General features: G+C 47.7%; 2 long non-coding RNA genes across 3 annotated transcripts in view; one reads left to right on the forward strand and one right to left on the reverse strand.

Moving 5' to 3' along the window:
- Positions 1–20,509, reverse strand: part of LOC311426422 — a 566,016-nt gene that overhangs the window by 467,072 nt on the left and 78,435 nt on the right. The gene's annotated exons all lie outside the window — the stretch shown is intronic.
- Positions 3,573–19,515, forward strand: LOC311426424. 2 transcript variants are annotated; one of them, XR_014686740.1, is made up of 3 exons: positions 3,573–6,357; positions 17,936–18,375; positions 18,961–19,515. It is a non-coding gene; the product is annotated as an uncharacterized lncRNA (long non-coding RNA). The 2 variants fall into 2 exon arrangements; XR_014686741.1 differs by having other exon boundaries at positions 17,946–18,375.

The following is a 20,509-nucleotide window of genomic DNA, read 5'->3' on the forward strand; positions in this document are numbered from 1 at the left end:
CACTGGAGCGAGACGGACAGCAGGGTGGGAGGACACGAACGACACCATCTCCTCTGCAGCCCCAGCCCTTGCTGAGGCTGAAACCACGGGTGGACAAGTGGATGGGGAACAGGAGGTTTTGTACTGATATACCCTTGCTTGGCCTCCTGCTCAAGGAAAACAGGAGCTCTCCTGGGAACAGATGGGTGCTCTGTAGTGGGGTAGCCGCTGGGAGCCCTCTCCAAGGATGAGGGGATTTAGGAAGCCAGCCCTGGCCTTCTCCATGAGGAAGCATCTCAGAAGACTGCTCCTCTCCCAGTAACACCTTGGCTGATGGGTTGTATCTGCAGAGGCAGAGTGGGTTGTATTTGCTGTGGTGTTTGGTCAGTTTCCCAAGTATCGGGAAGGGGGGGACAGGGGGACAGCCTGCTCCACCAGGGGCCTCTCCAGAGGCCACAGGGGGGCTTCAGCTCCAGCACCTGGAGAGCCTCCTCCCCTTCCTTCTGCTCCAACTTTGGTGTCTGCAGGGAGGTTTCTCACTCCTCACTCTCCCAGCTGCTGTTGAGCAGCAGGTTTTTGTTTGTTTCTTTCTTTCTTTGTTTTCATGGATGTGCTCTCACAGAGGCAGGGTCTGTGTTGCTCATGGCTTGGCTCTGGGCACTGGTGGGCCCCTTTGGGGCCGGCTGAAATTATCCCTTATCTGCCACGGGGTGGCTTCTGGATTTTTTTCGCAGGGGTTGCCACTGCAGCCCCCCCTCCCCCCAACTTTGCCCCCGAACCCAATACACTGAGGCAGCTAGGTCATTACTGGCCTGTAAAGTATCAGGGATTAAATTAACTAATGAAACCCTAAAAAGTGATGGAGGTAGAAGGGGCTGGGATAACAGTGCCAATTTTGGCGGATTCTAAACTGAGATTAGGGGATAAAATGATCACTGGGCAATTATTGTATGTACCCAAGGCAGGGACTAACTTGTTGGGAAGGGATTTGATGATGAAATTGGGCATTCGACTAGTAAATTGTTAGACTGGAATAACAGTTAATGGAGTAATTATTAATGGAGTGCTCTCAGGCCCCGAGAGCAAACATATACTCACCTCTGACTGGAAAGACCCTGAAATGGGGGCGGAAGCAACAATACAGATGGACGGTTTTACCTCAGGGGTTTACAGGGCCACCAATTTATTTGGGCAAGTTCTAGAACAGATTTTGGAGCAATTCCAAGCTCCCGAGGAGGTGTTACTGTTACAAATACGTGGATGATCTTTTATTGTCAGGACAGGAGAAAACAGTTGTGAAGGAAGCTACTAACAAGCTATCCAACTTTCTGGGAAAGCAGGGCTTGGGAGTATTGGAAAATAAATTACAATATGGAGAAAGAGAAGTCAGGTATTTAAGGCTTCTAATGTCTGAAGGAAAACAAAGAATAAATGCAGAGAGGATTCAGGGAATTGTTGAAAACTAAGAAAGAATTAAACAGTTTTAAAAGAAAGATTTTTTTTAAGGAATCAGGAGCCACAAAGTCTGAAGGAAAATGGATACTCCCTGATGGGAGAGAAATGCTGAATAAAGCACCAATGAGGCAAATATTAATTGTTTTACATCAAGAGTCATTGGGAGGTGCAAGCAATGTGTGATGTTGCGCTAAGAAAGTATGTCTGTGTAGGAATATACACTTCAGTGAAGCACATATGCAGAGGATGTACCATATGTCAAAAGGTAAATTAAAAGGTCATCCGTAACCCACCCAGAGGGGGATGGGAGCCATTCGACTTTTTCCAAAGTATACAGGTAGATTTCACTGAGTTATTTGTTTGTCCTAACTGACCACGTGACTGGCTTTACTGCAAGGGTTAAAGCAGGCCTTAGAGAGTGAGTGGGATTTTCACAGCCCCTGGCACCCGTCCTCTTCTGGGAAGGTGGAGCGAATGAACCAGACATTAAAGAAGCAATTAACTAAATTAGTGTTAGAAACCCAACTTCCTTGGGTAAAATGCTTACTCCTATAGGTTCAAACAGCACCAAGAAAGGATATAGGAATATTACCATATGAGATGCTGTTCGGATTGCCCTATCTGGGCAGAAGGGATGAGATACCACAATTCAAAACAAGAGTTTTCTTACGAACTGTATGCTGGGGTTGTCCTCTTCTTTGTCATCTCTCAGGACCTGTGGGTTGTTGGCTCAAACCCCACCTTTGGAATTCCCCATTCACCACCATCACCCTGGAAACCGGGTCCTGATTCGGACCTGGAAAGAGTTAACTCCGGCCTGAATGGGAAGGACAATTACTGACCACTGAAACAGCCGTAAGAACTGCGGAAAAAGGTTGGACTCACTATACTCGAGTGAAGGCATCCGTCGACCCTAGTACCTGGGAAGCTGTTCCTACAGAAGACTTGTTGGAAGTTGAAATCAAAGAGAAAAATCTCATAGTGGACTCTGAGTGGGATAAAAGCTTACAACTGTAAACTAACCTTATATTTTCACAGGTAACTAATGTGTGTGGCTTGTGATTGAGAGAAAGGACAGACCTATAGCGAATTGCAGTGCTCCCAAGGGGGGGGTTGTTATAGTAGTAGTGCACATCTTATTCTTTGTATTGATAATAATTTGGAAACCTAAGATTTAAAGATAATGACAGGGAAAAATTGATTACTAATTTTGTTTTTAGTGATTCTAGGCCTCAGAGAAGGCCTCGGTCAATTGGCAACTTGGAAAAGGCATGACCAGATAATAGCAAAAACGGGATACCCCATCAAAATATGGGTGACTGTGATAGGGGGTTATGTACCACAAGCTGTCATGTTTGATGATTGTGAGGTGTTAGCTTGGGGAGATTTAAATTCCCCATGGCAACTGAGCAGAGAGAACAAATAACTAGGAGAGACCGAACAGCTAGATTGAGAATGGCTGTATGGAAACAATCCTTCATTGCCATCAGAGAAAGGGAGAAACTCAAGGAGAAAACAGGAGAGTAAACAGGAGGCCCTCTGAAATGTGGCAGTTCAAACATCTGAGATTGAAACAGGGTATGGGGATGTGAATGCCTGGATAGAATGGGTCAAATACTCTGTCCAGAGTCTCAACCATAGCAATTGCTGTGCTTGTGCCTCGGGAAGACCGATTGCTCAGATAGTGCCCTTCCCATAGGGGTGGACCAAGGATTCCCAGGGGATGTGATGTATGATTGCATTGTACCAAGAGAAGACTGCCTGGGGAAATGAGGCCTGTAAGTCTCTCTCTTTGCTGTTCCTTGCATGATAGCAATATTGCGGTTCCCCCTGCATTCTCTACAGTTATAGGTAACCATACATCTTGCCTCTCACGGCAGGGTGTGAGTGCTACCCAGAATCTGGGAAAATTTGCCTTGTGCTACCAAGGACTTGATGGGAAACTGCTCAAGACTTGAGATCCCCAGGGCAGATCTCTGGTGGTACTGTGGAGGGAAGATCTTACGGTCCACCCTACCATCTAATTGGGGAGGCACTTGTGCACTTGTTCAATTAGCTATACACTTGCATTTGGAAGGAAAACATCACTAATACCCATGTTATAAATGAGGTCTGAATTCAATCTGAATTTTGTAATATTTATAAAACAAATATTTCTAAAAGGTATAAAAGCTATAAAAGGTATAAAAGGCAAGTAGACAGCGCTGGGTGTGCAGGGAGTCTATGCTCCACCAACATGCCCACACAAACATCAAACATTCTAAATACATGTATACAGAACATTGCTTTACATACTAACCCGAGTATGCCTATACATATGTACAAATGATTGAGAGGATTGATATATTGAATCTTTCTCATGTGCTCTTTCAGGAAAGTAATGGATTTGTGAATTGACTCATTATGATCAGAAAGGTTTAAACAGCACATTCCCTCAAAATCCTCACACCCATGCCCTTGAACCAAAACCAAGAAGTCAATAGCAGCTAGATCCTGTAAGAGCGCATGGCACAGACTATTTTGATCTGGTAACATCTCCTCAAGTATCTCTGTCGTGTCATGGGCTTGCTTCTCGGCCCAGCATACCAATTTTTCTAAGTTGTTAAGTGAGGCCACAGCTGCTGCTCCTGGAACGAAAATTGCCAATGCTGCTCTAGCTGCAACACCAAGCAATTCAACATTATCATTGCAATGCAGTGCGAGCAATGCCCATTTATGTCTGGTGATCTCCCACAACTGTGAAAAGCTAGGAGCAAACATAGTAAGTTTACCTAAGTAACATGGACCTCCGATAGCATTCGCAGGGATACCTTGCCAGGCCCTATCCCCGCAAATCAGAAAAACATCAGGAGGTAAGGCTATAGCTGTACGATTGTTTCAAATGCTATAGTTGTTACCCCTTGTCTCCGTACCATAAGCCCCTAAACCCTGCCTAGCAGTGTCATTGTAACCACAGGTGTTACTTGTATTTCTGTACCCGCATGGCCCTTTCCAAGTTCCTGTAGCAGGATCTCGGTAATTCATTCTTATTTGTGGTAACACATTTGGTGCTGCTATATTTATTGTTTGAAAATGAATACTCGCAGGAGGGTCTTCTCGGTCCCTAGTCAAAGATAAGTGATTCAAGACACCCAATGCCTCGGACAATCACTCATCGATGTTCTTGATCTCTTTTAATCTCACTAATTGTTCCTTTAAAACCTGATGTGATCGTTCAACCATCACTTGGCCCGTGGGAGAAAATGGAACAGTCGTTTTAGGCTGAATCTGTAGGAAAATCCATTCCAGAGCTCGAAAATGCTGCCCTATCATTCCACCCTTGCCATCACCTGTGTCACTTATACTATTCCTATTACCCATGCTGTTAGTGTCAGTGGCATCCTCCTGATACTGTTTCTGTCTTTGTCACCCCTTACTCTCCCCCTTTCTTTTTGCCACTGACCAATCACTGCAAATGGATGAGACACACGATTGCTAATTAGGAAGGAGAGTGCAATGTCTGCTATAGGTCTGCAAGCAGTGCCGGTTGCAACCTTAGAAGCTGTTTGTGAAAGAGCCTGCCGGTGGTCATTTGGCAGTGTAATCTGCGGCTCTGCACTCCTGCACTGCAATAAAGGTAGTAATATAGCTAAGTCATCATTAGTAATCCGTACAATGTGGCAACCCCACTGAATATTATGCAGGAACATTTGTACATTTATCAAATTATGTAACACCATAGTTATATCACCTTTCTGGGGACGAATAGTCTTTTTTGCATTGCAAGATATGCCTCTCATAGTGAGAATGCTAGAGAGAAGCAGCACAGCCGCCGCTGCCTCCATGGTTACGTCAGACAGGCTGCAGGGTCCTGATGTCCGCCCCTCTGCTATGTGCCAACTCGCCACATGGTGGCGGTCGTCTGCCGTTGTCCACTGACGCCTCTGGTCTCCCGTAGCAACTCGATCCCGGATGTCCCGCGTCGCACCGTGATGACGTCAATTTCCTGCGTCCTACCGTGAGTCCTTTGTCCGGGTCGGTGCTTGGAGTTTCTCAATGTCTCTCAGGTGTTCCGGCTTCTGTCAGGGCTCTCCGTGTCTCTCAGAGCCATCCGTGGCTCTGAAGCGTCTCTCAGGGCTCTCTCCGTGCGGCTGTAGTGTCTCCGTGTGCCTCGGATCTCTCGGCGCCTCTCGGGTCGTTTCTCTCAGCGTCTCCCCGTCTGGCAGCCTGTTCGGGTCTCAGCCTGTTCAGGCGCCATATGTTGCAGGAAGCACAGCCAAACGCACAACAGACACTAGTATGGTCAGATCATGCTCCATTTTATTGCCCGAAAAGCCTAGCTTTTATAGTGAACTTAACAGGGGCAGATAGTGTCTCACACAAGATTATTGGTCAAAAGCACTCAGACAAACAACTGCAAGAAAACAACCCCACCTGCAAGAAAACAACCCCCTTGTGATTAGCAGTCACGTAGACCTTGTCCTTGAAGCCAGCTGCTGGTAACAATATTTTTCTAAATTCCTCAATTGGGCGATGTGGGAACACTGTCATGGGAACTTCTCATAGTTGCCCTGGTAGCTTGGTTTGCTCAGCTGCAGCAAGCCATGGGATTTTTGCTGTTTCAAAAAATCCCTCAACAGGTTTGTAGGTGTAATTGGCTCTCACATATTAACCTTGTCAATCAGTAGGTTTCAGAGTTCCCACTGATGAAGGGGAAACTGAGGCAGTGGCAGGGCGTCACCCAGGGCCATGAGATGACACGGTGGTGATGGGGGGCAGATTGGGAAGCTCTGGGAGCTGCCCCAGCACACAGCCCCAGGGCTCCAGCTGGGAGCCCTCCGTGCCAGCGGGACCCCATGGAGGCCAGGAGGAGCCCTGAGCATGGCAAAACCTCTCCCAGCCCTGCTCCTGGAGGGGGACTGTCCTGGTTTCAGTTAGGACAGAGTTAATTTTCTTCCTAGTAGCTGGTAGAATGCTATGTTTTGGTTTAGGATGAGAAGAGTGCTGATAACACCCCGATATTTTAATTGTTGCAGAGCAGTGCTTACACCAAGACAAGGACTTTTCAGCTTCTCGCTCTGTCCTGCCAGCGGGCAGGCTGGGGGTGCAGCAAGAGCTAGGAGGGGACAGACCCAGGACAGCTGACCCAAACTAGCCAAAGGGGGTATTCCATACCATCTGACGTCATGCTAAACAATATATAGGGGTGGCTAACTGGGTGCAGGAGGGCCTGGCTGCTTGGGGTTAGGCTGGGCATCGGTCAGCAGGTGGTGAGCAATTGCATTGTGCATCACTTGTTTCGTACACATTAGTAGTAGTAGTACTATTATCATCATTATTGTTATTATTATTATTGTTATTATTATTTTCCTGTCTTAATAAACTGTCTTTATCTCAACTCATGGGCTTTACTTTCCTGTTTCTCTCCCCCATCCCAGAGAGGGAGGGGGGAGGGTGAGCAAACGGCTGTGTGGTGTTTAGCTACCGGCCGGGTTAAACCACAACAGGGATGGATCCCTGAGCCGTGGCCTTGCTGCAGCAGGGTCCATGTGTGGCATTGCCATGCAGCTCTCACCACACAGCCCAACAAGCAGGCAGACTCTGATGCAAACCACACCACAAACTGACTCATCTCTTGCAGCCTTGTTAGCATGTGCATTGTAATTAGAGAGCCAGCAGAGGACATGGAGAAGAATGTCACTGCGGTGCAGGGACAGAACAGACTCATACATGCTGGGAGACCACAGCCCTCTTGGTCTTTGCCAGCTGTAGGGGACTGGCTTTCTCTCATAACTCCCTTCCCTACTACTGCTGGCCCCATACACGGTGGTCCTGGTGCACCCACCCCAATCTTTGCTTTACTGCAAGCCCCGATGTGAGAAACTAAGTTATGTTTTTGCAGTAGAGAACTAATTTTCTGTATTCAGAGGTAGTTGTGTAGTCATAACAAGGAGAAATGCTAAGTAGATAAGTGGACAGTAGAAGGCCTCACTGTTCCAAAATAAGGTGGAAGCTTGAGAAAAACAGGATGAGAACAGTGTGAGAACAGGAAAAAAAACAAAAATCACAAGTTCTCAAAACATAAGAAATGAGGAAAAAAGGGGGGGGAAAAGGGGCAAATTATAGGGTTAAAGAAAAAAATTATACATATATGGTATAGAGGAGCATCGAGTAGCTTGTGAACCTATAGTACTCAGCCAATGAGAAAACAGGGGAGGTGATCAGGTGTCGAGTAATAGGGAATAAAAGGTTATGATACGTTTACTATAATGCGCTCCTGATTGGCAGGACGCCCGCCATTGCAATTGTGAATAAAATAGCTTCACAGAAGATCCTGCCTGAAGAAAATTATTTGAGATTTTTTCTCACAATTTGGGGGCTCGTCCGGGATCTTGTCACCTACCGAAGAGTTCTTGCAGGTCATTACTGGCCTGTAAAGTATCAGGGCTTAAATTAACTAATTAACTTAAATTAACTAATGAACACCTAAATGTGGTAGGGGTAGAAGGAGCTGGGATGACAGTGCCATTTTTGGGGGACACCAAGCTGAGACTAGGGATAGAATGATCACTGGGCAATTATTGTATGCACCCGAGGCAGGGACTAACTTGTTGGGAAGGGATTTGACGATGAAATTGGGCATTCAAATAGTAAATTTCACAGAATTTCTAGGTTGGAAGAGACCTCAAGATCATCGAGTCCAACCTCTGACCTAACACTAGCAGTCCCCACTAAACCATATCCCTAAGCTCTACATCTAAACGTCTTTTGAAGACTTCCAGGGATGGTGACTCCACCACTTCCCTGGGCAGCCTGTTCCAGTGCCTCACAACCCTTTCAGTAAAGAAGTTCTTCCTAACATCTAACCTAAAACTCCCCTGGTGCAACTTAAGCCCATTCCCCCTCGTCCTGTCACCAGGCACGTGGGAGAATAGACCAACCCCCACCTCGCTACAGCCTCCCTTGAGGTACCCATAGAGAGCGATAAGGTCGCCCCTGAGCCTCCTCTTCTCCAGGCTGAACAAGCCCAGCTCCCTCAGCCGCTCCTCGTAGGACTTGTTCTCCAGGCCCCTCACCAGCTTCGTCGCCCTTCTCTGCACCCGCTCAAGCACCTCGATGTCCTTCTTGTAGCGAGGGGCCCAAAACTGAACACAGTACTCGAGGTGCGGCCTCACAAGAGCTGAGTACAGGGGGACGATCACCTCCCTAGCCCTGCTGGTCACACTGTTCCTGATACAAGCCAGGATGCTGTTGGCCTTCTTGGTCACCTGAGCACACTGCTGGCTCATATTCAGCCGACTATCCACCATCACTCCCAGGTCTTTCTCTGCCTGGCAGCTCTCCAACCATTCCTCTCCCAGCCTGTAGCTCTGCTTGGGGTTATTGCGCCCCAGGTGCAGGACCCGGCACTTGGCCTTGTTGAACTTCATGCAGTTGACCTCAGCCCATCGGTGCAGCCTATCCAGATCCTCCTGCAGAGCTTTCCTACCCTCAAGCAGATCGACACATACGCATAGCTTGGTGTCATCTGCAAACTTACTGAGGGTGCACTCAATGCCCTCGTCCAGATCATCGATGAAGATATTAAAGAGGACCGGCCCCAGCACCAAGCCCTGGGGAACGCCACTAGTGACTGGCCTCCAACTGGACTTGACTCCATTCACCACGACTCTTTGGGCCCGGCTATCCAGCCAGTTTCTAACCCAACGGAGCGTGCGCCAGTCCAAGCCAAGAGCAGCCAGTTTCTTGAGGAGAATGCTGTGGGAGACGGTGTCAAAAGCCTTGCTGAAGTCAAGGTAGACCACATCCACAGCCTTTCCCTCATCCACCCAGCGCGTCACTTTGTCATAGAAGGAGATCAGGTTCGTCAAGCAGGATCTGCCTTTCATAAACCCATGCTGACTGGGCCTGATCGCCTGCTTGCCCTGCAAGTGCTGCGTGATGACTCTCAGGAGGATCTGCTCCATGAGCTTCCCTGGCACTGAGGTCAAACTGACAGGCCTGTAGTTTCCCGGGTCTGCCCTCCAGCCCTTCTTGTAGATGGGCGTCACATTTGCTAGCCGCCAGTCAACTGGGACCTCCCCCGATAGCCAGGACTGCTGATAAATGATGGACAGTGGCTTGGCCACCTCCTCTGCCAGTTCTCTCATTACCCTTGGGTGGATCCCATCCGGCCCCATCGACTTGTGCACATCCAAGTGCCGTAGCAGGTCACCAACCAGTTCTTCGTGGATAGTGAGGGCCACATCCTGCTCCCCATCCCCTTCCACCAGCTCAGGGTACTGAGTATCCAGGGAACAACCGGTATTGCCGCTAAAGACTGAGGTTAAAGAAGGCATTGAGCACCTCCGCCTTTTCCTCATCTCTTGTAACTAAGTTTCCCCCCGCATCCAGTAAAGGATGGAGATTCTCCTTAGTCCTCCTTTTTGTGTTGATGTATTTATAGAAACGTTTTTTGTTATCTTTAACGGCAGTAGCCAGATTGAGCTCCAGATGAGCTTTGGCCTTCCTAATTTTGTCCCTGCACAGCCTCGCTACATCCTTAAAGTCCTCCCTAGTGGCCTGACCACTTTTCCAAAGATTATAAACCCTCTTTTTTCTCCTAAGATCAAGCCACAATTCTCTGTTGAGCCAGGCCGGTCTTCTTCCCCGCCAGCTCGTCTTTGGGCACGTGGGGACAGACCGTTCCTGCACCATTAAGATTTCCCTCTTGAAGAGCGCCCAGCCTTCCTGGACTCCTCTGCCCTTCAGAACCGCCTCCCAAGGGACTCCACCAACTAGTGTCCTGAGCAGCTCAAAGTCAGCCCTCCGAAAGTCCAATACAGCGGTTTTACTGGTCCCCTTCCTGGCCTCGCCAAGAATAGTGAACTCCACCATTTCGTGGTCACTCTGCCCAAGACAGCTCCCGACAATCACATCCTCCACCAGTCCTTCTCTGTTTGTGAAGAGAAGGTCTAGCGGGGCACCACCCCTGGTAAGTTCACTAACCAGCTGCATCAGGAAGCTATCTTCCACGCTCTCCAGAAACCTCCTAGACTGCTTTCTCAGGGCTGTGTTGTGCTTCCAGGATATGTCAGGGAAGTTGAAGTCCCCCATGAGTACAAGAGCTGACGATTTCGCAACTTCTGTCAGCTGCCTGTAGAACTCCTCATCCGTCTCCTCATCCTGGTTCGGCGGTCTATAGCAGACCCCGACCAGGACACTAGCCTTGTTGTCCCTGTGTGGAAGAATGGTTAACTGAAATAGGACACGAGGATGTTGGGCAGTTAAGAGGCAATGGGCTAGTAAAGTACCGTACTCAACTCACAAGAGTCTGGGCACGTACGCAGCTGGCTGAGAGCCAATCAGGCTCAAGGACACGATGCCCTTGAGCCATGGGGAAAGTCCCTAAGGCGGGAAGGTAGCTAAAAGAAGGAGAAACTACCTGAAAAGAGCGGGAAAATGTTAGCCAATCCTGAGCTTAGTTTTTGCAATATGTATGAGTTGATTATGTTCAAACTAGATAAAAGGCGACTGAGCTATCCATTAAAGTTGAAGTTCACTGTTCACTCATACTGAGCGTCTGTGTCTTCCTACCGTCGACAACAATTGGCGCCCGAACAGGGACCGGTCTGAACGGGAACAGGGAATCCGCTGGAGTTGAATCTGCGAGGGACGGAATAAGGGAGGAACCGGTCCTGCAACGCAGCCCAGGAGGTGGAAGGGACAAGAATCCCCGCACCCGCGTCGGAAAGGTGAAAGGGACAGGAGTCCCCGCACCCGCAGCTCGGAAGGTGGAAGGGAGTCCCCGCACCCGGGATGAGCCTATAAAGGGTCCCGCTGGAAAAGCGCCGCCGAGGTCTTTGCAAAGGCTGCAACTGTATATATAAAGGTATGAAAGACAAGCGGTGTATAATTTGCTCAGATGATTTTTAGAAAAGCGGAGCATTTTAGATAAAAGAATTATCAGGGATATTAGCATACGCAGTAGCGCAGGGTTGTTTTTACAAATCCTGATACAGTTTTGAACAAACAGAGTGGTGTAAATTGGGGACAAATTGTTTGATGATGTTATTAAAGATATTAAGTCTGCTAAAAACCTTAATGAATCCATGGAGAGCAGTGGCTAATGCATTAGGCATATATAAAGCTGAACAAAGAATTGCCGCTGCTGCAACAGAGCAGTTAGGACCACCAGGAAGGGTTAATAAGGTTAATCCACAGCAAATAAATATGGAAGGAACAGATTGCCCGTTGCCACCTTCCGTTAGAACTTTTACCATTACACAGGGGGTCTCGGGAAATTCGGAGGTGCCTGTAACAATGTCCTCTGTAGCAGAGGAGAAGCTTTCACTACCAGCAGCTCCAACCGCTCCAATAGAAAGTGAGGAAGGAGCAAGTGGAAGGACCAGTGCTAGCCTATTTCTATCGAATACAAATCCCTTCACAACGGGGGCGCAGGGGAGAGAAGGTCTATGGAGGCAAATAGCAAATGAGGCACTGCGTGAAGGGAATTATGAAACGGCAACACAGTTAACACAAGCTTTTCCGGTAGTATACTCGCCACCAGATGCACAGGGGAATGTGACGGTTAATATGACAAATTTAGACTGGAAACTATTAACTCAATTACGATCTACTGTAAATGATTCTGGTTTAAAGGGGGAACCTACTCGGCAAATGTTAGATTATATTTGGGGAACTAATATATTGCTCCCTGGGGACATACGTAGTATAATGAAGCTGATCCTAACACAACATCAACAGCTTCTTTTTAATGCGCATTGGCAAAGTGTTTGTCAAGAGGCAGTAGCTACGATAAGGGCACCTGGAGATCCGTTACATGGTGTCACGTTGGAGGAATTGATGGGGCTCGGACCATATTATAGATTAGAAGCACAAGCATTGATGGGTCCAGACAAAGCTAAAGAATCAATGAGATTGGCTCGGAGAGCCTTGGACCAAATTAGAGAGCCAGGGGGGATACCATCCTATATGGGCATCAAGCAAGGAAGGGAGGAACCATTTGGGTTGTTTATTGATCGAGTAGCAAACGCAATACAAGCGGCTGGAGTACCTGATTATCTAAAGGGCACTATTCTAAAGCAGTGTGCAATTCAAAACTGCAACCCTTCAACTCGTAGTATATTAGCTACGTTACCGGGAACTTGGACAATTGAGGAGGGTTTAGAAAGGATGGCTCAGGTACCCGTGGGTACGCAGGCTATGTTGGTAGAAGTAATAAAACAGCTAGGGGATAGTATGAAAGAACAGGCACAGGTATTAAGAGAGACTGCGCAGCAAACGCAGAATCAAGCACTCGCTGCCCTTGCTCCTTTGCAAACGCCCGGAGGCCGTCCTCCGCGACCGCGTTGTTTTCGCTGTGGGATCATGGGACATATGAGACGAGAGTGCAAAACGAAATCAGTGTGGTGTCAGAACTGCCAATCCAATATGCATAACACAGCGACCTGTCGACATGGTGCGTCGGGAAACGGCTGGAGCAGCGGGAAGGACCGCCCCGCGACGACACAAAAAGCGGCATTTACGACAGCAGCCGGAACGGCTCTGTCACCAATGTCTGCCGACCAGCCACCAGAGGGAGCCTCGGCTTGGATTTGGCAACAGCAGTAGATGTAATGCTATTGGACTCTAAACCCACCAGGGTAAAGACAGGAGTTATGGGACCAGTTACTATTAATGGTGATCCTGTGGGAGCTTTATTGATCGGAAGATCGTCTGCTACCCTGAATGGATTACAAATATTGGTTGGACTTATAGATAAAGACTATTGTGGGGAAATACAGATTATGGTTTCTGCAATGTTTCCTCCAATGCATGTACCAAAGGATACAAAGATAGCTCAATTAATTCCGTTGCCACACTTGGCGGCATCTCTACCACCGATGGTCAATAAGGACCGAGGATTCGGAGCATTTGGCTCCACAGGAAAAGTAGCGTTATTAACGCTTGGCATGCAGCAGAGACCACGACAGAAAATCACAGTATGCTTAAAGGATGAGAAACTGCAAATTGAGGCATTGTTGGACACTGGCGCAGATGTGACAATAATCAGTGCGCAAACTTGGCCACCGCATTGGCCTACATTCGAATCCAGTACCACTGTAGCAGGAGTAGGAGGTATGACTATTGCTCGTCGATCACCAGTACTGCAATGGACAATAGGTGACAAAGTTGTAAAATGCAGTGTATCTGTCTTACCGTTGCCAGATGGAGTACAAGCACTGATAGGGAGAGACATTCTTGCTCAGATGGGAATGGTTCTTACATCAGACCACCATTTATAGGTATGGCCATTGCTTGGACTTTCCCAATCCCACTAAAATGGAAAACTGATGAACCTGTGTGGGTTGAGCAGTGGCCGCTAAAACGGGAAAGTCTAATACATGCTCACGGACTAGTACAGGAGCAGTGTCAACAAGGGCACCTAAGACTGTCAACAAGCCCTTGGAACACTCCAATTTTTGTGATTCCCAAGAAATCGGGGAAATATCGTTTACTTCACGACCTGCGAGCGGTTAATAATCAAATGTGTGCCATGGGAGCACTGCAACCTGGTCTACCTAATCCTGCTATGATACCAGAGGGTTGGCATTTATTGATTGTGGATCTGAAGGACTGTTTTTTCACAATAGCCCTCCATGAAAATGACAAACAGAGGTTTGCCTTTACTCTCCCGGCAATAAATCGTGAAGGTCCGGATCAAAGATTTGAATGGACTGTATTACCCCAGGGAATGCGTAATTCACCTATGTTATGTCAGCTTTATGTTGACGCAGCTCTGCAACCGATTCGACGAAAATGGCCAGAGACAATAATCTATCATTACATGGATGATATTTTGTTAGCCCAGAAGGAACCGTTTTCTCTACAACAGAAAAATGACTTAACACTGACCTTAAAACAAATGGGACTCGTACTTGCACCGGAAAAGGTTCAGGAGACAAGCCCCTGGAAGTTTTTGGGTTGGAAAATTACAGATTCCACCATTCAGCCTCAAAAACTTACAATCCAATCGGACATCAAAACTCTTAATGATGTTCAAAAACTGCTGGGAGATTTACAATGGATCAGGCCAGTAGTCGGGATTCCGAATGAACTATTAAATCCCCTTCGGCCGTTATTAAAAGGAACTGATCCTGCTTCAAAAGTGACACTATCGGAAAAACAACAAGAAATATTACAACAAATCGCATCATTGATCACAACGAGTGTCACGCACCGACGTATATCTGACAGGCCACTCGATCTTACCATTCTATGTGGCTCACAATACCTGATGGGTGCCATAACACAGCAAAAAATAAAAACGGGGGAGAAGGGAGGAGAAACTGTGGTATTAGAGTGGATAGCTCCTCCGTTACAACCTCGACGAACAATTCAAGAAAAAATTGCAACATTAGCAGAATTAGTAAAGAAGGGGAGGAATCGAATATTGCAGGTGGATGGGGTTCCTCCAAATATGATCTGGTTACCCATGAAGCCAGGCGATTTGGAATGGTATATACAAAATTCTGAAGAGTTACAAGCTGCACTACTGCAGGATGGCGCTACTATAGTAGCAAAAACGTTACAATCAACTGCTCTGACATGGATGGAAAACCAGGGATGGATAACTAAGCCAAAACGATCGTCTATCCCACTTAAGAATGCAGTGACAGTTTTCACTGACGCAGGAAAACGTTCTCGAACTGCTGCAGTGACTTGGAAGGATGAGCATGGTTGGAAACATCAAATTTTACAAGCCCAAGATAAAGACTCATTACAGACACTAGAACTTCTTGCAGTAGTATGGGCATTTATAAAATGGAAAGATATTCCGTTAAATGTGGTATCTGATTCCTTATATGTAGTAGGCATAGCAAATCGTATAGAAGACTCAGGCTTGAGAGACTTGAAAAATGAACGGCTGTCAGAATTAATAATCAGTCTACAGATCGCCATAGCTCAAAGAAGTGAACCGTACGCAGTAATACACATAAGGAGTCATCAGTGGGAAGAAGGCCTGGGAGAAGGCAACGCTCGAGCGGACCGACTAGTCGCCGCAACAGCTACTGAAGCACCACTGTCACCCTTTTGCAGAGCTCGGGAGGCTCATGCTATTTTTCACCAGAACGCTAAAGGACTTGCACGGGCTTACAAACTGTCTAGAGCTGATGCGCAGGCGATAGTAAAAGCTTGCCCAACGTGTAGTCATTACAATTCGGGAGTGGGAATCGGAATCGGAACAAACCCGAGAGGGATTAAAACCAACGAAGTGTGGCAAATGGACATCACTCATGTCACAGCATTTGGCAGATTGAGATATCTGCATGTAACGATAGACACTTATAGTCACATGATTTGGGCTACACCGCAGCCTGGGGAAAAAGTTCGGGATGTACGACGTCATCTTGCCAGTTGTTTTGCAGTAATGGGAGTACCACAAACTATAAAGACAGATAATGGTCCAGCCTATGTTAGTGGGCCACTTAAGCGATTTATGGAACTGTGGGACATTAAGCATATAACTGGTATTCCACATTCACCAACTGGTCAAGCTATAGTAGAAAGGGCTAATGGAACAGTTAAGCAGTACTTGGAAAAGTTTAAAGACATTACAGATGTTAGAGAGAGGGTGGATAAAACTTTATTTGTTCTCAATCATTTGTGTATATTTGGAGATGATGAGGAACCACCCGCGGCACGTCATTACATTAAGTCTGAAAATGATAATAAATGTATTATGAGAGTACTGTACCGAGATATGAAAACAGGACAATGGTTGGGGCCTGCTGACGTGATTTATATGGGGCGAGGTTATGTGTGTATCTCTTCCCCTACAGGGCCAACCTGGGTGCCTAGTCGATGTGTTAAACCAGCCATTGAAGAAAAGTCATCAAGTACGGATAACAGCAACCATGGCTGATCTAATGGCGCAAGGGATTCTGGTTGCGTTGGCTTAAATCTGTTTTTGGGAACATGGGTGGATGGGTTTTGTTAGTTAAAGAGGGACTTCGCTTTCTCCAGTCCCTGGGAGCAAGTTGACTTATAGTTGTAGTGATTGTGATTGCTGCACGCGTGGTCTTTGGCTGCCTAGCTGAGAGACGAGAGCAACTCACAGAGAGGGTGTTCGTAGCGCAAAATAAAAACGGGGGAATTGTGGAAGAATGGTTAACTGAAATAGGACACGAGGATGTTGGGCAGTTAAGAGGCAATGGGCTAGTAAAGTACCGTACTCAACTCACAAGAGTCTGGGCACGTACGCAGCTGGCTGAGAGCCAATCAGGCTCAAGGACACGATGCCCTTGAGCCATGGGGAAAGTCCCTAAGGCGGGAAGGTAGCTAAAAGAAGGAGAAACTACCTGAAAAGAGCGGGAAAATGTTAGCCAATCCTGAGCTTAGTTTTTGCAATATGTATGAGTTGATTATGTTCAAACTAGATAAAAGGCGACTGAGCTATCCATTAAAGTTGAAGTTCACTGTTCACTCATACTGAGCGTCTGTGTCTTCCTACCGTCGACAACATCCCTGCCGATCCTAACCCAAAGGGACTCGACCTTGTCATTCCCAGCCTCGAGTTCTACAACCTCAAAAGACTCTCTAATATAGAGAGCCACACCACAACCCCTTCTGTGCTGCCTGTCCCTTCTAAAGAGCTTATAGCCAGGCATTGCAGTACTCCAGTCATGAGACTGGTCCCACCACGTCTCCGTGATGGCAACCAAGTCGTAGCCTGCCTGCTGCACGATGGCTTCCAGCTCCTCCTGTTTGTTACCCATGCTGCGTGCATTGGTGTAGATGCACTTCAGCTGGGCCATTGCCTTATCCTCCGGCCTTGCTATTGTTCCCCCTGGCACAGCCCCAACAATCCTAGCCTCAGCCCCATCCCCCTTCCTACCTAGTTTAAAGCCCTCTCAATGAGCCCTGCCAGTTCCTGGCCCAGGATCCTTTTTCCCCTAAAAGATAGGGACCCGTCTGCAGCCATCAGGCCAGGTGCTGAGTAAAGTGCCCCATGATCGAAAAACCCAAGATTTCTGCGTTGGCACCAGCCCCGGAGCCACGTGTTTAAATTGTTAGACTGGAATAACGGTGTTATTAATAGGTTGCTCTCAGACCCTGGGAGCAAAGATATATTTACCTTTGAGTGGAAAGACCCTGAAATGGGGAGGAAGCAGCAGCGCAGATGGACAATTTTACCTCAGGGCTTTACAGGGCCACCAATTTATTTGGACACGTTCTAGAAGAAATTTTGGAGCAATTCCAACCTATAAAGGAGGTGTTACTGTTACAGTATGTGGATGATCTTTTAATGTCAGGACAGGAGAAAACAGTTGTGAAGGAAGCCACTAACAAGCTATTCAACTTTCTGGCAAAACAGGGCTTGAAAGGATTGGAAAATAAACTAAAATTCGTATTAAGAGAAATCAGGTATTTAGGGCATCTAGTGTTTGAGGGAGAATAAAGAATAAATCCAGAGAGGATTCAGGGAATTGTTGAGCTACCTCTACCCAAACCTAAAAAGGGGTAAAATGAGGGGAAGGAATTCACAGGTAGCCTTGCGTTGTTTGACACATCCCTGAACTAGGGATAATGAGGAAGTAAGCGGTAGAAACAGGAACTTGAGCCAAGTCCAGATAAACAACTTAGCTGCAATGTTGAAGATAAGTTTTGCGCAATGGCCAGTTGCTGGCTAGTTTGAGGCACATTCCTAAGGCTCTCTGACCAATTGTATGACAGATACGAGTGCATGAACAGTGTATGGGGCTACCGGAAAAGTATATAGTGTGGAAGAAAATTGCAATAAAGGTCTCCTGTTCAGTAGCCATCAGGAGTCTGTGTTGCTAATCCCTTCAAATGGTGACCCCGACGTGATCGGAAGAGAGCATTGCTGAGAGAAGCGTCCAGAGGGACCCCAGCCGAACGACTCAAGCTCGTGGTGAGACCGCGGCTTTAATCTTGGGACATCACCTCAAGAAGCAGGTGAGCGACTGGGGCACTAACTATGGGAGCTAATCTATCGGCTGAGGAGGAGGTGATAGTTAAGTTATTGATTCAACTCCTGATAAAAAGAGGAGTGAATTATGACCCGTATAAAGTGAAATTACTGCTAAAGTTCTTACAGAAGAATGGGGCCCCGTCGACAGTTTTGGTGGTGTTTGATGTAAAAACTTGGGAAAACGCAGGGACAACTACATGGGACGCTGCCTTGAGGGGAGATACAACAGCTGCTGAGGTGATTGTAGTGGGTTTACGTGGCAAGGTTTTGGTAGCAGGGAGCCATAGGGGTGGTTTCTGTGAGAAAGATCTAGAAGCTGCCCCATGTTTGGGAAGGGCCCCATTGTTTTCCAGATCTGAGCCAATAAGCGATGTTGTTTGCGCCTCTGTGAGAGCATATTTAAGACAGGGAAAAAAATGCTGCGCCAGACAGCAGCCGGGAGTGAGAGAACAGCCTTGCAGGTGCCAAGGTCAGTGTAGAGGGAGGGGGAGAGGTGCTCCAGGCGCCGGAGCAGAAGTCCCCTGCGGCCTGTGGTGAGGACCATGGTGAAGCAGGATGTCCCCCTGCAGCCCATGGAGTACCATGGTGGAGCAGGGTTCCACGCTGCAGCCCGTGGAGGAGACCACAGTGGAGCAGGTGGCCCTGCACCGACGGAGGCTGCCGCCTGTGGAAGACCCCTGCCCGAGCAGATTCCGGGCCGGACCTGTAGCCCGTGGAGAGGAGCCCACGCAGGAGCAGGTGACCCGGCAGGAGCTGCTGCCCGTAGGGGAGCCAGGTTGGAGCAGTTTTCTCCTGAGGGATGGACCCTGTGGTACAGACCCATATCTGGAGCAGTTCTGAAAGAGCTGCTGCCTGTGGGAAGCCCACGCCGGATCAGTTCATCAAGGACTGCATCCCGTGGGTGGGACCCCACAGCACAGGGGACAAGAGTGACCGAGAAGGAGCGGCAGAGAAGAAGTGCTGTAGACTGACCATAACCCCCATTCCCCCGTTCCCCTGCGCCGCTCGGGGGGAGGAGGTGGAAGAGGGTGGATGGGGGGGAAAGTGCTTTTGTTTTTTTTTTCCTTTGTTTTCTCACTTCTCTCGCTTGTTAGTAAAAGGCAATAAATCTTACTATCTCCTTATGCCGAGTCTGTTTTGCCCGTTACAATAATTATTGTGTGATTTTCTCGTCCTTATCTCAACCCTTGAGCCCTTTTCACATATTTTCTCCCCATTCCTCTTTGAGGAGGGGGAGTGAGAGAGCGGCTGTGGTGGAGCTCGGCTGCCCACTCGAGTGGAACCACGACAGTGATGACGACCTGGCACTTAGTAACTGAAACATTGAGGTCATGGCAAGTGGAAAAACTGGTACAGACAGCGGCCACTCAGGCTACACAGGCAGGTGAAATAAAAAGCGGTGACTGCGTACCACCAGAGAAAGCAAACCTGGATAGACTTGGGAACAGAGGCAGACATGATACCCCCAACCCATGGCGGCCACTCCGCGCTCGATGCCATTGCGATCATCAGCGTCGCCATCACTGCCGCCCACAAGGCCAGCGGCGCTGCCTGTGGGAGATCCCTTTGACCCCTGAGACTGTTGGGAACATCTTCAGAGAGAAGCAATAAAGAATGGGGAGCCACAGGGCTTGTTTTTCCAGTCCAAATGGATCACGGGCCAAATGACTGGAACCCCTTCCAGTGGGACCTTATTAAAGAACTGCGGTGTTGAGGGATTTTTTGAAACAGCAAAAATCCCATGGCTTGCTGCAGCTGAGCAAGCCAAGCTACCAGGGCAACTATGAGAAGTTCCCATGACAGTGTTTCCACATCGCCCAATTGAGGAATTTAGAAAAATATTGTTGCCAGCAGCTGTAATAAAGAAATATAATAAAGAAAACCTAATAAAGAAAGGACATGAGAGAATAGTTGAATTAACGGGAGAAGAGCCCAATCTCATTGTATTTCCCGTAGTAAAAGACTATTTCAACTGGTGTTTGCAGAATAGTTTAGAGCTCCAAATAGCGTTGGCGGAATTCAACGGACATGTTGATACCCACCATTCGCCTCATAAAATGTTCTCCTTTTATAATGATAGAAAGATTGAAGAGCGACCATTGTGCCAACGGCAACCAG

Source organism: Aythya ferina, assembly GCF_964211825.1.
Source record: "Aythya ferina genome assembly, chromosome: W".
In the NCBI taxonomy this organism is placed as follows: Eukaryota; Metazoa; Chordata; class Aves; order Anseriformes; family Anatidae; genus Aythya; species Aythya ferina.